This window comes from Rhamphochromis sp. 'chilingali' (assembly GCF_963969265.1).
Source record: "Rhamphochromis sp. 'chilingali' genome assembly, chromosome: 4".
In the NCBI taxonomy this organism is placed as follows: domain Eukaryota; kingdom Metazoa; phylum Chordata; class Actinopteri; order Cichliformes; family Cichlidae; genus Rhamphochromis; species Rhamphochromis sp. 'chilingali'.
Genome location: NC_137948.1, coordinates 11288756 through 11305924, shown reverse-complemented (window position 1 = coordinate 11305924; position 17169 = coordinate 11288756). Strand labels below are relative to the sequence as shown.

At 40.2% G+C, this 17169-nt stretch overlaps 1 long non-coding RNA gene and 1 pseudogene across 3 annotated transcripts in view; one reads left to right on the top strand and one right to left on the bottom strand.

Annotated features, from left to right (window-relative positions):
• LOC308394926 (complement C3-like) overlaps positions 1 to 6083 on the bottom strand; it is a 43317-nt pseudogene extending 37234 nt beyond the window's left edge. Inside the window, exons 1-2 of the transcript XR_013974788.1 lie at positions 5859 to 6083; positions 1005 to 1203 (exon numbers count right to left, since the gene is read on the bottom strand). The product of XR_013974788.1 is annotated as a complement C3-like (transcript). The remainder of the gene's footprint in view (positions 1 to 1004; positions 1204 to 5858) is intronic.
• Positions 6084 to 9948: 3865 nt separating this feature from the next.
• On the top strand, positions 9949 to 12547 carry LOC308394931. 2 transcript variants are annotated; one of them, XR_013971315.1, is made up of 4 exons: positions 9949 to 10004; positions 10112 to 10224; positions 11875 to 11969; positions 12080 to 12547. It is a non-coding gene; the product is annotated as an uncharacterized lncRNA (long non-coding RNA). The 2 variants fall into 2 exon arrangements; XR_013971316.1 differs by lacking the exon at positions 9949 to 10004 and having other exon boundaries at positions 10086 to 10224.
• The last annotated feature ends 4622 nt before the right edge of the window (positions 12548 to 17169 follow it).

Below are 17169 nucleotides of genomic sequence, written 5' to 3'. Positions count from 1 at the left end.
CTGGGGAAAGAGAGACAGTGTGAAGGGAAAAGCTAGAGATATAATATTCATTTAAAAAAAGTTATGAATCAAGATATCTGTGTCATACAAAGAGAGAGCGAGAGAGAGAGAGAGAGAGAGATAGAGAAAGAAAGAAAGAAAGAACAAAAAACATCTGTCAGGAAAAATCCAGGTTGAAAAGCACAAAAATTGGAAAAGCTGGGATACAATTTCTGGAAGAGTGAAAACTGTTGCGAAAAAGGTGACAGATGTACATAAAAAAACTGGGGCTGGGCTGAAAATCAAGATATTTGGTGAGCAGAAGAGCTAATGCACAGCTGACAAACATTTCCCAGAGATCTTTCAATGTAATATTTTTGATGCCATAATTATTGCTAAATTGTCAATACTAATAATAATAGATCTAGTGCAGCAGGAATTCGATATCTTAATTTGGGAAACTTCTCTTTTCGTTAAATTTAAATAACACTGTAACAGATTTCACTGTAATATAAACGAGTTCACATTATGCGACTTTATGGGATCCTCTAATAAGTTACTGATTAGTTAGAAATCTCACGTTTTAACTTTCTTGATCATCTTTACATACGCTTATAACTTATAACAAATGAACCAAGGCTCATGGGTCTAAGATTGGCACCAGTGATTAAGACCACAAGCTCATAAGTAAAACATTTACAGAAGTCATGAACCAAGTAACATGTGGAACTAATTTTTTTCATATTGTTTTCTAATTCTATTTACAATAATTTTGTAACCCCAGGAGTTGATCATTGCTGTTCATTAGAAAGAATACAGGTTTTCTCTCTCTTATTTTTTATTTTAGTATTTTAGGCTCCCTGGTTAGTTAAGTACAATATAAAATTATTTTAGAAAACATATTGTATTACATTGTTGTTACACACTAACGCACTTGGGAATTTGGATGTCCCAACTGATAATGTTTATGAAAACCTGCATGGTAATAAGGATGTTTCTGAGATGCGAGACTTAGTAATACTTACCATAATTTTTCCAATACCCTGGAATTTGTTTTCCTTAGTAAGGGTCACAGTTGTTGATGCCAGCATAATGTCTTTTCTTGGAAAGTTCCTCACAATGATATTGACATTAACATTTTCTTCACCAGCATTATCTTGAATTTCAACAAAGATGTTTTCTTCAGTTCCTACTCGCAGGAGATTGGGGGCAGACATCACCTCCCTGAAGACAGAAGACAGCGTTGGATAATGTAGCCCAGCTGATTCTGTATGTAACAAACTTCATGATTTATTCAATTAGTCATTCATTTGGTAAAATAAATCATCAATTTTTATAGAGAAGATAAATTCTACCAAAACTAAGAGTTTTCAGTCATATTGTAGCCCTGTGCAAGAGTACATAAAAACAATGGCTGTTGATGCTAATGTCTAACACCAGCATGCCAACTCTTCTGCTTACTTTTGGAGCTTGACTAAAGGGGTGCGTTTAAAAAATCAATTTGCTTATTCATATCAATTTTACCTTGAATAACGTGATGTCAATTCATTAAATCCTGTTTTTTCCTTTTTAAAATATAAATGTATTTTGCCAGAAACACCAGAATCTCATTTTAAAGCTCACAAAACCCCGCACGGCTATCTCTCAATGTATTTTTAAAGGGGCTACATGCTAAAAAGCCAGGCCAGGAAAGTCTCCTTCGTGTTCTGTATTTTCTTCTCAGTTACTTTGACACAAAGGCATCTGTTGTGATGCGTACAACTCTGATGAAGTCTCACAAATGTCAGATATGTTTTTAATCATAGATATAAAAATACTGATATGTACTGATAAATAAGTACAATATTTCTGATTGTCTGAGTCAAAATTAAATTGAATTGAATCAAATCGAAACGAAACCCTGTGAATCAGAATTGAATCAGTTATAGAAATAACCAAAAAGTGTCAAAATTGTAGAGAAAACATACCACAAAGCAAATTATTATAAATTCAACATCTACTTGGTTGCTTTTCAATTCAATTCAATTCAATTTTATGTGTCCAGTACCGCATTTATAGGTCCTAAGGGCTTCACAGTCACATTTGTTTTTAAATGAAGTCACCATATTTACATATGTGACATCATATAAAAATATATATGTCAAAACTATATGTAAAAAATTACATATATTTACACACAAAAATAACTGCTATACTTTGTTTAGTTCTTTCCAGTTTGTTTGTAAAATGTCCTTGCACTGGATAAACAAAACATTTCATCCTTGTTCTGGGCAGAGATGGGCAGTAATCGGATTACTTTTTTCAAGTAACGAGTAATGTAAGGGATTACTATTGCAAAAACGGTAATTAGATTACCGTTACTTTCCCGTAGGAACGCTGCATTACTGCGTTACTAAAACCGTGATTTTTTTGCGAGAATGTCTCATGACAATGACGTAAGCGAGTGCGACGGCTGTGGTAGCACGTGTGTCAACAATAGAAAACATGGAGCGAGGGATAGAGTACGATCGTGCAGCATTTAATACTTGGAAATACCGACGTTACTTTGAATTTGACTCTTTAAAAAGCGACAAAAACATAAGCGTACGTTGTACACTCTGCATCAGAAGAAAACTTCTTTCTACGTCGAAAAATTCCACTTCCAACCTGAGCAAGCACCTAGCACGCTGCCACAAGAATGTTAAATTGACAGAAAACCCCCAGGATCCCCTCACTGACGTGACCGCTGTGGCTACCACATCTACTTCCACCGGGCAAACCTCAGATGGACCCACTCCTGCTAAACAGGTTAAACTAGACGTAAGAGCGACAGGACTTAGTGCCGCTGAACTGAAGAAGCTCGTCGCTGCCTATATCGTCGAGGACATGTTGCCGATTTCCACTGTTGACTCTGAATCATTCCGACGCATCGTAGAAAAAAATACCAACTAAAAGTGGTGTCAAGCTGCCCCAGAGAAAGTCATTTGTAGGATACCTTGAGAGAGAATATGACAAAATGAACTCTAACTTGAAGGCTACACTCGAAGAGGCAGAGTTTGTTTCCACCACTGCTGACATCTGGACGGTAAATAATAAAAGTTTTATGGGTGTAACAGTTCACTGGATTAATTCCACATTACAACGCAACAAGGCCGCTCTAGCATGCAAGAGAATTAGAGGCAGCCATACCTATGATGTAATTGGAGCAGAGATTGAAGAAATCCATTCATCATATGGACTACAAGGCAAAGTTATTGCCACTGTAACGGATAATGCATCCAATTTTGCCAAAGCATTCAGAGTATGTCAGCCCTGTCATTTGGAGTCTGAATCTGAAAATGAAGAAGGTGATGACGAGGAACCGACCTTTACTGATGTCATAGAAGCTCTTTCAACTGCATCTGGTGATGCACAGTTTAGCCTCCCTCCACACTACAGATGTGCATCGCACACAATTAACTTGATTTCAACAAGCGATGTTGACAAACATCTAAATTCCTGTGCAGACACCAAGGCTTTATATAGGAGTAGCATTGCAAAATGTTCTGCTCTTTGGACTAAAGCAAGTCGATCAACATTAGCCTCTGAACAGGTGGAGGAAGTCAATCGGAGGAAACTGATGGTACCGACATCCACAAGGTGGAATTCCCTGTATGAGGCCATTTCTAGAATTCATCACAATTCCCTTGAATGAACTTAATCCCCTGTGTGTAAAACTGGGAATCAAGTGCCTTAATGAAAGGGAGTACCAGTTCTTGAAAGAGTACTGTACTGTGATGAAGCCCCTGACAGTGGCTCTGGACATCTTACAAGGGGATGAGTGCACCTACGGGGCTTTACTGCCAACACTCACAAGCCTGATGTCAAAGACGCTTGCCCTGAAAGATGACCTCTCTAGAATGACAGCCAGCCTTCCAGATGTCATTGTAAAGGTAAGATAATTATTAATTGCTTTGGGTGGATTTGTTAAATTTATTATACCATTCACAGTGGGTGGATGTTATACTTTGTTTTAAGCAGCGGGTACAATTATTAAAATGATAGAATAAAAGACCAAGTATTCACCCCTTGTTAAATATCAGGGACATTGATCATCATTAATCATGAATATTAATCATAATATCAACAAAAGCCTCAGCCAAAATTAAATCTCATACAGTATTGATAATAGAAAATATAGATGGTTTAGAGCTGTAAAGCCCACAAAATAATGACAATAGGTAATTATATAGTAAAATAATTTTATTCTTAGATGCATCATATTGTATGTTACAGGCCATCAAGACTTGTTTTGATGCTGTTCTGGACAGCCAAGAAGGACTTCTCGCAGCGGCCACTTGTTCCAAGTTTAAACTTCGTTGGCTGAGAGATGAGCGTAGGAGAGAGTATGTGAAGGAGCTCCCGATAACAGAGTGTCGTAAAGCTGCTCCTGCAACTGAGAACACTAATGTGTCCCAAATCCCAGCCAGCCCAGCCGAAATGGACTTTTTTGAATTTCAGAATCAGCCAACAGAAAGCTTCTCAGCAGAAAAAGAAGTAACTGACTTTTTAAGGTCAGGCTATGAGATTGAGATTCTGAATCAGTTCGCAAATCTCAAAAAGATGTACATGAAATACAACAGTCCAACTCCATCCAGTGCACCAGTGGAACGGCTGTTCAGTTTCGGTGGATTGGTGCTTTCCCCAAAAAGGAACAGAATGTCTGATAGAAGGTTTGAGAAGCTTCTGCTGATGCGATATAACCACTGTTTCAGTCCAAAAGAAAACAATAAAACATAGGTCTTTTTCAGGGTTGCCACAAACTGAGACTGGATTAACAGCCTAAATGTAGCATGCAATAGCATTTTCTGTTTTTGTAATCTCAATATTATGCCTCTCTGCACTTTACAAACTGTTAAAAGATGTTATTGTTAATTTTATTTATTTTATTTATTTATTTTTTGCTTTATTTATATGAAAAGATGTGTGTGTGTGTGTGTGTGTGTGTGTGTGTGTGTGTGTGTGTGTGTGTGTGTGTGTGTGTGTGTATACACAAAAATAATTTATGCTATATGCTGGAGTATGCAGAAATACAGTTTAAGCCTTTATTTTCTTAAAATATGGTGTAATGTGCAGAAATATGTTCAAATGTTAAACAAATTTATTAAAGTCAAAGACTGTTGAATTTAATTTAATTTTTGTTTGATGCACTGTTTATAAAGTTAAGATTAAAAGTAATAAACAATTTTTTAAAAAGACACTTTTCCATTTGATTCACTTTTATATGATGGATTATGCAGAAAAAATAGAATTGGCCCAAAAGGTCTATTGCTTTATCACGCATTCAGGTAGTGTATCATGTTTTTTAAAAGTAACTAAGTAATTAATTACTTTTGACAATAAGTAATCAGTAAAGTAATGGGATTACTTTTTTGAGAAGTAATCATTAATCAGTAACTAATTACTTTTTTCAAGTAACTTGCCCAACACTGGTTCTGAGCAATGTTTGCTGTGTGTTTTGTAATTCACCTCTGTGCAAACTTAGTGTGTGGTAATTTACCAGCATTTGAAAGACTGTTGTACCTTGACTTGCTTTACACAAATAAACTGGACAAAGCTGGATAAATATTCATTAATCATTATGTATCCTATCCACCACAGAAAATTGCTAGTAGCGAACATTTTAATTTGGTTTCAGAATACAGTTAAAACTGGACATTTGAGACAGTCATCATATGATTTTATTCTATGCTTTAAAATCATTCAGTTTATAACAATAAGGATTTGTAGTTTACACGCAGAATATTAAACTTAAAGCACTGAGAATTATTAACCGAACGTAAAAAGGTGCTAGTGTCATTTTAACAGTGTAGTCAGACTCATAATAATTAATTTTAAACAGGCGTTAAGACACAACTTACATTGGAGATCCACTAGCCAGAGAAATGAAACAGAAAAACCCCACAAAGTCCAGGAGCAACAGCTGGCTCCGATACATCCTCCTGCCTGATCCCATATCTGCTGAGTGCAGCCTCTCCATCTGAGACAAGCTTTTATGGAGTAGCTTGATCCTCCTACACCTTCCGTCTCTTCCAGTGATAGGAGAGCTTAGCAGTGACTTGTGACTGTCTTAAAACTATGCCCATATACACAACTGAAACTGTATTTGAACGTAATTGTTTGACTTATTCATAAATACTAAAAAAAAAACCCAAAAAAACAATTATGAAGAAATATATAATAGTGTATATATTCTCATGGTATCCTTTAACAATTTTAAATAGTTTTTTTATTGATAACATTTTTTAAATATATTAAGATGGGAATATACTAAAGTTCTCAAAAGAATGTAGTCAAGTAAGAATTATAACATTTTATGGTGATTTTCAGTTGAGTAGAGTACTTATTCTATTAAACGTACTCATTATCATCTTTAATATCATCAACAACAGTGGTGATTAACATTTCTTTCCAAAATATTTCAGTAGTATAGTATAGTAAGAATATTTCAGCCATCATGCACACATCAAATTAGTATCTTTCCAAATGTGTAATGAAAAATGACATTATAAATCGTAAATGGACTTGTTCTTATATAGCGCTTTTCTACTCTTCTGAGCACTCAAAACGCTTTACACAACTTGCTCATTCACCTATTCACACCCATTCGCACAAGCACATTTTTCTAGGTGCTTTCTAATTAACATTCACACACACTCATACTCCGATGGATGCATCGGAGAGCAATTTGGGGTTAGTATCTTGCCCAAGGATATTTGACATGCAGACTAGGGGAAGCCAGGAAGCGAACCACCAACCTTCTGATCAGTAGATGACCTGCTCTACCGCCTGAGCTACAGCTAATGAAAAGATGGCTCTCGGAGATGTATTTGACTTACCCTGTTGCATCTTCATATTATATTTATGTTAGATTTTTCTTTTCTTTTTTTTTTAAAAAATTGTTTTTCCACAGAATAAATGATGCAGATTTCAATTCTGTTATATTTTTTAATATTTTGGGGATTGTTAAATTCATTACCTGATGACAGTTTGACAGGTCTTTTGGATTGTCCAATAAATATTGCAATTCCTTTTTTAAAGATCTCCTATCTGTTATTGTAACAGACCATTTAAATTATGTCTAAATTATTTACTGCATTTAATAGAAATATTAAACAAAAAATATAATTGAAAAACAAATATCATTATAGCATCATGAAGAAATTTAAAAACAGCAGTAGCCTACCATTTAATTGTTGTAAAACTTGTTCAATTCCTTTAAAAAAAAGGCTTTACTGATAATAGTAGAACAGAATAGCAAACTATTACTGTTGTAAAGCCAGAGAAAAAACAACAACAACAGTTATTTAGAAATAGTATGTCTATTAAAATGAATGTTCAATCCATTCCTTTGTGGTTTTGAATGGGGGATTAAGTCCACTTCCAAAAAAATCAAATCTTTTTAACAGATTACATTGTAAAAAAACAAACAAAAAACCCATGACAATGTTCAAAAGATTATTTCAGGTTTTATATTATAGGTAAATGGCCTGTATTTGTATTGTGCATTACTAGTCCCTAAGGACCCCAAAGTGCTTTACACATTCAGTCATCCACCCATTCACACACGGCAAGCTACATTGTAGCCACAGCCACCCTGGGGCGCACTGACAGAGGCGAGGCTGCCGGACACTGGTACCACCAGACCCTCTGACCACCACCAGTAGGCAACGGGTGAAGTGTCTTGCCCAAGGACACAACGACCGAGACTGTCCAAGCCGGGGCTTGAACTGGCAACCTTCCGATTACAAGGCGAACTCCCAACTCTTGAGCCACGATCGCCCCCGATAGGTGGTATAGTGTGCAATCCAGCAAGAGAAGGAGTGAGGCCCCAGGTGGGGCACAGATGTCCAAAGGGTGAGGGTCCTAGAGTACCAGAGGCAATGTGCAATTCACTTTTGATTACAGACTCTTGGACTTTGAAATGTTTCAGGACTTACTATAGACTCCATCCATCCATCCATCCATTCGCTTCCGCTTATCCTTTTCAGGGTCGCGGGGGGCGCTGGGGCCTTTCCTAGTTGTCATAGGGCGAAAGGCGGGGTACACCCTGGACAGGTCGCCAGTCTGTCGCAGGGCTAACACATAGGGACAGACAACCATTCACACTCACATCTAGTGGCAATTTGGATTATCCAATTAACCTATCCCCACAAGCTGCATGTCTTTGGACGGTAGGAGGAAGTCGGAGTACCCAGAGAGAACCCACGCAAACACGGGGAGAACATGCAAACTCCACATAGAAAGATCCCGGCCTGATGGTGGAATTGAACTCAGGACCTTCTTGCTGTGCGGCAACAGCGCTAACCACCGTGCCGCCCCTACTATAGACTCAATGAGGAGAATTTTAGGTCCCAGTCCGCTCTTGGCTTTGTTTTACTGTGGAAGACAGTACTGGAAAAAACTTGCAATTTTTTAAAGTCTATATCCCTCTGGAGATTGTAATCACTGGCACTAAATCTTTAATTCCCTGTATACAAACAAAAACGTATTTTTTGTTTTACAATTATTAATTATTGTTTTAATTAATAAATTATAAATCACAAGGTTTTTTTCTAAGAGTGCAAAGATTGAAAAGGAATAAAAAAGCATAAAAAAGGAGTGAACTACTGTAACTACTATTCAACAAAATCAACAATTTAGACTTCAATTCCATGAAATTTTATTAAAGAAATTTAGCAGCAGCAAAGCACAGAATCAAGTAATAATATTAATCACGAGGAAATTTCTCGTGTTTCTCTTGCGTTAGGAATAAGGAAGAATTGGCTGGATTTGTACAAAATGAAACTGCTGGCAATAGACACAAGAATACTGATGGTTACACCCTTGTGCAATAAAGAGGATGTATGTTCTATCACAAGACACAATAACACAGCTGTTTGATTTCTTTCACTAGCTCATCCACACACTCAGTAGCGGTTTTTGATACGGACGACACGGGCGGTTGCCCGGGGCAGCGTCGTGGTGGGGGGCGGCATCACGGGCATTGGCAAAAAAAAAATTAAAAAAAAATGCTCGTACTCATGCTGCCCCGACGTCATGCCAGCGCATATGGCATGGCATAGGCGCCGATCGGTTTTCTATCGCCCATTTGGTGGGAGTAAGGGCCCCCTCCGTTTGCGAGGTGCGCCTGCTGCTTGCGGCACAGGGAGGAGAGGGCGGGGCGGCGGGGGATTCTCTGGCTGGCTGCAGCAGTATCTAATAACCAACTCGCCAAATAAAACAAAATACCAACAAACACTAAAACACCAGACATTATGATACAGACTTGTGATTTGCACCCAAGTTTTTTCGATGTATTTTTAAAGGGGCTACATGCTAAAAAGCCAGGCCAGGAAAGTCTCCTTCGTGTTCTGTATTTTCTTCTCAGTTACTTTGACACAAAGACATCTGTTGTGATGCGTACAGCTCTGATGAAGTCTCACAAGTGTCATATATGTTTTTAATCATAGATTAGGGCTGCACGATTTTGCACAAAATGAGAATCACGATTTTTTGCTTAGAATTGAGATCACGATTCTCTCACGATTTTCTTTTCCAGTATAAATATTTATTGCACTTATTAACTGCACATCAACTTCGTAACAGTTGAGACTGAACATAAAAACAATAAATAAACATAAAAACAACAAATGTCTCACGTTTTGTTGTACTGCTTGAAATTCCGTCTCCACCTTTGCTCGACACTGCGTGTATAGAGCAGGTAGTGCAACAATAGAAAAAAATTCACCTGCAAAAAATTCACCTGCAAAAAATTCACCTGCAAAAATTCACCTGAAAAAAATTCACCTGAAAAAAATTCACCTGCAAAAATTCACCTGAAAAAAACTCACCTGCAAAAATTCACCTGCAAAAATTCAACTGCAAAAGTGATGAACTTTAATGACCCAAGCCAGAGCAATCAGCACCAGATCGAGTCGAGTGGCTCTCAGCCAATTAAATTACGCTGTTTGATCACATGACACCGTTAGCCAGCAGTGTGTCTCCTAAAAGAGAGCTGTTTAAAGGTGAGTGATTAAGTTTTTCTCCTAAATAGAGATCATTACAGAACGCCTAGTCCTACTTAAAATCCCATTTATTATTATTATTTTTTTTATCATCTACTCGAACTAAGGAAAACGTTTGACTAACTCAAAGACAATTTCCACGCCTCCCCTGCCTGACTGCAGAGGCAGTTTTGAATTTAGGAGCGCCAAGATGGCAGCGGCAAACCCTGGCGGCTCTCCGGTGAGTATATATATTTTTTTATCTTCAAGTTTGTCTTTTGAAACCTTAATTTTATTTAAATCCGTTGCTCACGTATAAAGTACACAGACGGGGTCTTTGCTCAACTCGTCTGAGGCGTGTCTCACTAAGCGCTACATGCTAGCATCCTGCTAACCGAGCTACCCTTTACATGCTGTGCTTTAGAAAATAGGATACTCGTTAAAAAAATACTCTGCAGATATTGATAGATAGACGAACACTGCAAATATAATGTTGGAAACGAGAACGGCCTTTGGTGAAGGGGTAAAATACACCATGAATAGAGCCATAGAGTGAATGGCTGCCATGGTTGCAGAACAGCCTGATTTAATGACAAGAATGGGGAAGAGTGAGGTGAAGTGAACCACAGCCACAAAACACGGTCAGACAAGGCGGCAAAAGGGCAGTGATCTGTCCGTCAGTATGAAGTTGGTGTGTGCTTTGGTGAACAAAAACTCCAGACTGGTAGCAGGAAGATGGGAGACTCGTGTTTCACTGGAATAGTGGTGAATTAAAACATCCTTTGTTGGGGACATTTCGGTGTAAATGCATCCATACAGGCAAGACAGAGGCAGACTAGACAGTGAAGAAAACAAGGCAAACATTAGAAATATAAAAACGGAAATATAGGATGAGTCGGGGATGAGTTCCTGCCCCAAGTGGAGGAGTTCAAGTATCTCGGGGTCTTGTTCGCGAGTGATGGGAGAAGGGAGCCGGAGATTGACAGACGGATTGGGGCTGCAGCTGCAGTAATGCGGACGCTGCACCGGTCCGTCGTGGTGAAGAGGGAGCTGAGTGTAAAAGCGAAGCTCTCAATTTACCGGTCGATCTACGTCCCTACCCTCACCTATGGCCACGAGCTGTGGGTAGTGACCGAAAGAACGAGATCGCGGATACAAGCGGCAGAAATGAGCTTCCTCCGAAGGGTGGCTGGCCTCTCCCTTAGAGATAGGGTGAGAAGGTCGGCCATCCGGGAGGGGCTCAGAGTAGAGCAGCTGCTGCTCCACATCGAAAGGAGCCAGCTGAGGTGGTTCGGGCATCTGACAAGGATGCCCGCTGGGCGCCTCCTGGGTGAGGTGTTCCAGGCATGTCCCACCGGGAGGAGGCCCCGGGGCAGACCCAGGACACGCTGGAGAGATTATATCTCTCGGCTGGCCTGGGAACGCCTTGGCATTCCCCCGGATAAGCTGGAGGAGGTGGCTGGGGAGAGGGAGGTCTGGGCCTCTTTGCTTAGGCTGCTGCCCCCGCGACCCGGCCTCGGATAAAGCGGATGAAGATGGATGGATGGAAATATAGGATTAATATAACATACAATTAGGGAAAATGTAAGGAACACAATGTAAATGATATTGTAAAGTCATTAAAACAGCATACTCTGATTAAAAGAAACACATAATTGGGTAGGATAATAACAATAATAATGTTAAAAAACATGTACAAGATGGGTATGTATACTTGTAGCCAGAATACTATAAAGTTGTAGCATGCCAGACCATCTTGATTGAATGTAACTTCGCTCCACACAAGTTTTATGGTAGACATATTCATATTGGTATCTAATAAAGACAGAAACAATTTATAAATTAACGTTCGATAAAATCTAAGAATTAATCATTTATGTGTTTGTTTCAGATTATGCAAGATGAAATTATTCAGTCAGCAAGACACTTGCCGCAGTTGCTGACATCATCCAACTGAACTGCTGCTGTGATGAATCAGAATACAAGGTTTACTTTAGCAAGACTTATGAGTTAATGCTACATTTAACTAAATTGTTATATATTTTTTGTGTCCAATATTGTCTCCATATGATTTTGTTTTTTGCAACATCTTGCAGAGAACAGAGTCAAGGTACCAGCTTGGTCAACCCTAAAAGACCATCTGTTCATCAAGAAATGACCAGGTGAAAAAGTCATAAACTAAACACTCTGCATGAGCATGGAATTTAGGATGCAACTTTATATCTTACCTGCTCTACACTCAGGGCTTGAATTACAACAACAGTCAATCACATAAAAAAATATACTTTTGGTAGTTCTGTGTCTCTGTCTCTCTCCTCCAAACCCAGATGGCTGCTGGTACTGAACCGGGTTCTGGTTCTGCTGGAGGTTTCTTCTTGTTAAAGGGGAGTTTTTCCTCTGCACTGTCACTTCATGCTGCTCAGTGTGAGGGATTGTTGAGGTTGAGTCCATATGTCCTGCGAACAACTGCTGGGCAATGACACCATGCAATCTTCTGGGATTCCTTGGATAGAAAACCTGTGAACTGCACTTGTCCTTGGTCTTCGCAGCTCACCTTTTTACTGTTTATTGAATCAAAATGCTCCAGTGACATGGATTCTACATTGTAACTGATGTGATGTTCTATAAAGTGGTTTTAATAAAAAAAAAAGGCAAAAATTAGTTTGTTTCTTTATTCAATTTTTGAACAGTGATACTCATTCAGTAAATGCAAATTATTTACATGGCAGTGCACTATAGGCATAAATCTAGACCCCTAGATAAAACATGATGGCATTATAGCAGTGACAACTCCTCCACAGTAGCAGGTGGGATTTCTTTTTTGAGGACGGCTCCTTTTACCTGTCACTACAGATGGTCTGTTTATGTTTTGATCAAGAGCCTTTTTTGGGCAGCTGAAGAGGAGAAGTCTATCTTATGGCCAACCTCTGACTGTATCTTGGTCACATTACCCAGCAAAACCCAGTATGCAGGTTCACCTGTAACAGTCCTTGTGCCACAGATCAACACTGTTGCTTCTACATTAAACAGAAGAGCAGTGACGTGGGTGCAGGTCTCCGTGACTCCGGCCTTACAGCTGGAGTGGGTGGCTTCAACCTTCCCTGTGATGCTCACAATGACCCATGGCTGCAATGCTGGTTCATTCAGTCTTTGAGAGTGCAGTACCTGAAACACACACACAAAGTTCTTGTCTTTAAATGAACTATGAGCCAAGGCTGACATAAATGTTTTATCTACTTAATCATTAATGTAACAGTGTTTAGAAAGTTAGCACATACATGTAATTTTTCATTTCTTTATGTGTCCATCTATAGAACGCTGCATGTTATATTCTAAATCTGCCTGTTCTGTCAGAAACCTGCCTGCAGAAAATGAACCTAAAGGATGTAATCACTTTCAAGATGGAGAAAGCATAAAGTGACAATTATGAATCACTTAATATGATAAGGAGATTCTGCAGGTCATTAATGTATAAAATTAAAATAAAATGCATTTTTAGTGACACAAGATACAAATATGGAAGCAAGATGTATAATCGCTCAGTTTGGGGAAATTGTGGGTAGCCTGCAAGAGCCTCAACTTCTCCATACCCACAATGTGCAACAAATGGGCACAGCTGATCTTCAACAGTGGAACATCGGCCAGTTACTTCCAACTTTAACGCAGCTTGTAGTCTTGGAGAGCAGCACACCAAAACTGCATGCACAACTACTGCTAACAGTGGAAACGGATTAAGAAATCCATGCAAACAGATTCATAAACCGAAAGAATATTATTTTACAGGATTAATGATCATATCAGCCGCTGGCTGATCACAAACCCTGAGGGTATATACGAGAAGCAGAAGAAGCAGAGGGAATATCCCGTTTAAGTTTAGATAGTATTTGTAAAGATATTGACCATATCCTTTTCTGAAAGTGTGGATATAATGGATGGGGTAAGGTACTGACATGCTACAACTTTATAGTTGTTAAATTCTGGCTACAAGTATACATACCCATCTTGTACATGTTTTTTTTTAGTTTTTTTTAATTATTAATTATTATCCTACCCAATTATGTGTTTCTTTTAATCAGAGTATGCTGTTTTAATGACTTTACAATATCATTTACATTGTGTTCCTTACATTTTCCCTAATTGTATGTTATATTAATCCTATATTTCCATCCATCCATCTTCATCCGCTTTATCCGAGGCCGGGTCGCGGGGGCAGCAGCCTAAGCAAAGAGGCCCAGACCTCCCTCTCCCCAGCCACCTCCTCCAGCTTATCCGGGGGAATGCCAAGGCGTTCCCAGGCCAGCCGAGAGATATAATCTCTCCAGCGTGTCCTGGGTCTGCCCCGGGGCCTCCTCCCGGTGGGACATGCCTGGAACACCTCACCCAGGAGGCGCCCAGCGGGCATCCTTGTCAGATGCCCGAACCACCTCAGCTGGCTCCTTTCGATGTGGAGCAGCAGCTGCTCTACTCTGAGCCCCTCCCGGATGGCCGACCTTCTCACCCTATCTCTAAGGGAGAGGCCAGCCACCCTTCGGAGGAAGCTCATTTCTGCCGCTTGTATCCGCGATCTCGTTCTTTCGGTCACTACCCACAGCTCGTGGCCATAGGTGAGGGTAGGGACGTCGATCGACCGGTAAATTGAGAGCTTCGCTTTTACACTCAGCTCCCTCTTCACCACGACGGACCGGTGCAGCGTCCGCATTACTGGAGGAGGAAATGATGCAAATGAGACTGTTAACTCAAGAGAGTACAGAGAAATAGTGGGCAGTTTGATATATGCCATGACGTGTACGAGACCAGATATAAGCTGGGTTGTTAGCAGACTATCTCAAACACTTGCTCAACCCACGAGAGAGGACTTAGTAACGGCAAAACAAGTCCTCAGATACCTAAAAGGCACAAACGACTTCGAACTGATCTTTAAGAAAAGCAGTGAGGATCTAGATCTAATTGCTTACAGTGACTCTGACTGGGCATCCTCTGTAAAAGACAGACGCAGTACAACAGGCTACTGTTTTGCACTTACTAAAGAGGGACCAGTAATATCTTGGAAAACAAAGAAACAGCCTACAGTGGCACTCTCAACATGTGAAGCTGAATACATTGGTCTTGCAACCACTACTCAGGAAAGCATGTACTTAACCCAACTGTTAAACGGCATGGACAGAAAAAGGTACACATGTACTAAACTGTTTGGGGACAACCAAGGGGCCATTGTGTTGAGTAAAAACCCAGTGAACAGACAGAGGTCAAAGCATATTGATGTGAAATATCACTTCATTCGTGAAGCGGTAAATGAAAGGAAAATCTGCATTGAACACTGTCCATCAGAAGAAATGGCTGCAGACATACAACAAAACCAGTTACAAGAGTGAGACTCAGAAAGTTTCAAAAATGGTTCTTTGGAAATGCATAAGATGCTATGGGTTAACAGCATGAGAACAAGGGGGGGTGTTAGATTTGTGTTCTCAAGAGTAAATATATTTATTTATTTTATGTTGTGAAAGACGTTTTCTGATTGTCATTTTATTTTGAAAAGGATTTTATTTTGGTGATTATAGATTACTTCACTTCCTGTTCCTGTTGTTCCGAAGCGCGAACTGCTGAAGCAATGATGTATTTCATTCCCTTCCTGTGTTGCTAACAATAAAAGAAACGGGCAAAGTAATCAACCAAGTGAGTGTATTATTAAGAGAACATGGCCGAAGAAGAAGAAAACTCTTCAAGCTCAACACCAGCTCACCTCCTGCAACTACTTTTCCGAGAATACGCTTCTTTTGTGGTTCGGACTCCTTCTGACATTTCTTTGGAGGTGGAGAAACATCACAGTAATTGCTTAAAGGAGCTTGCTTCTTCGACATCTTTAAGAGTTCTAAACAAATGTCTGTCCTCCCACTGTCGTTCTCTAAAACCTAAAAGAGAACTATGGATTTGATCAACTGGTCTCTGAATGCTATTGACACCCTTTTCTCAACGAGAAATCTGGGCTCGGGAGAGCCTGAGTGCCCTGGAGGGACTTTCCCTGCCGGATACACGATGGACGGGTGGCAGAACTGGAGGATCATGTGCCTGACGGGACTGTCGATCGAGGACGCTGAAGATATCTATCTATTCGGAACCATGATAACAGGGTTCATGCTGATCGGAGTTGGCTTAGCCCTGGTTTATCGGAGAAATAAGAGAGTGGAACCGGCTGTTCAAACCCCCCCAAGGCTGCCCGCTGGAATCGAAATGGAACGAGGCGCAACCTCTCACAACGAACGTAATATGGTCAACACCTTGGAGACGCTTGCAGCTGCTGTGAAGGCTCAAAACAACACCATTGAGCGTATGAGGGGAAACATCAGAGAGAGGCCTGCTCAAAATGAGACCCTTGAGCGACAGTTGGAAAACATCGCGGAACGGATCACTGCAGTTGTGAGGTCTCAGAATCAAAAGAACGATAACACCATGGAACAGAAGTTTGATACCATCATGGGGAGGCTCGCGACTCTCCAACGGGAGATCGAGAGGCCAGTGTCGGAGTGTTAAAGAGGAGCCTGAAAATTCTCCTGGGCTGCTCGCATGGAAATTAACAAAATCAACATGAACATTGCGGACCCCCATAACGCGCCAGCTGCAGGCCCAAGGCTGGAGCCGAACAATCACTCCCTGATAACGACTGTGTTACGGCTATTCTTCCCATCCCATGCAAGGACACCTGGATTGGCTGGAGGACTGTTTACTTAGCCTGATAGGCCGAAGGACACTGTCTCAGCTGAACTATGGACACGCACACATACACTTACACTGATAGGCACTCACTCATCCCCCTCCCTTTCCAACGCCTTCGATGCTTGTTTCCTGCGAGGGAACACGGCGGGTCTGTGTGCCGCGCTGGAATGGTAGCGCTGTGCAGGGTGGCTGCTGTGTTCGCTTCGGATTACTCCTCACCCCCCACCCACCCCTGTGGCTTGTCATGTCTTCACAATGTTGTGCTGTGGACATTTATGTGCTATTTTGTGCAAAGGAGTTTTTTTTGTTTCCTGTTCTCATGCTGTCCTACCATGGAAGCACAGCATGAGTAGGGGTCTCTTTTTTTCCTCTTGTACTTTCCCCACTGTAGTGTACATTTCAATGTTTTTTTCTCTGATTCTACCAATCTCCGACCTGTATCCCCATGTAATGTTTGTGCTATACAGTGGGGCAA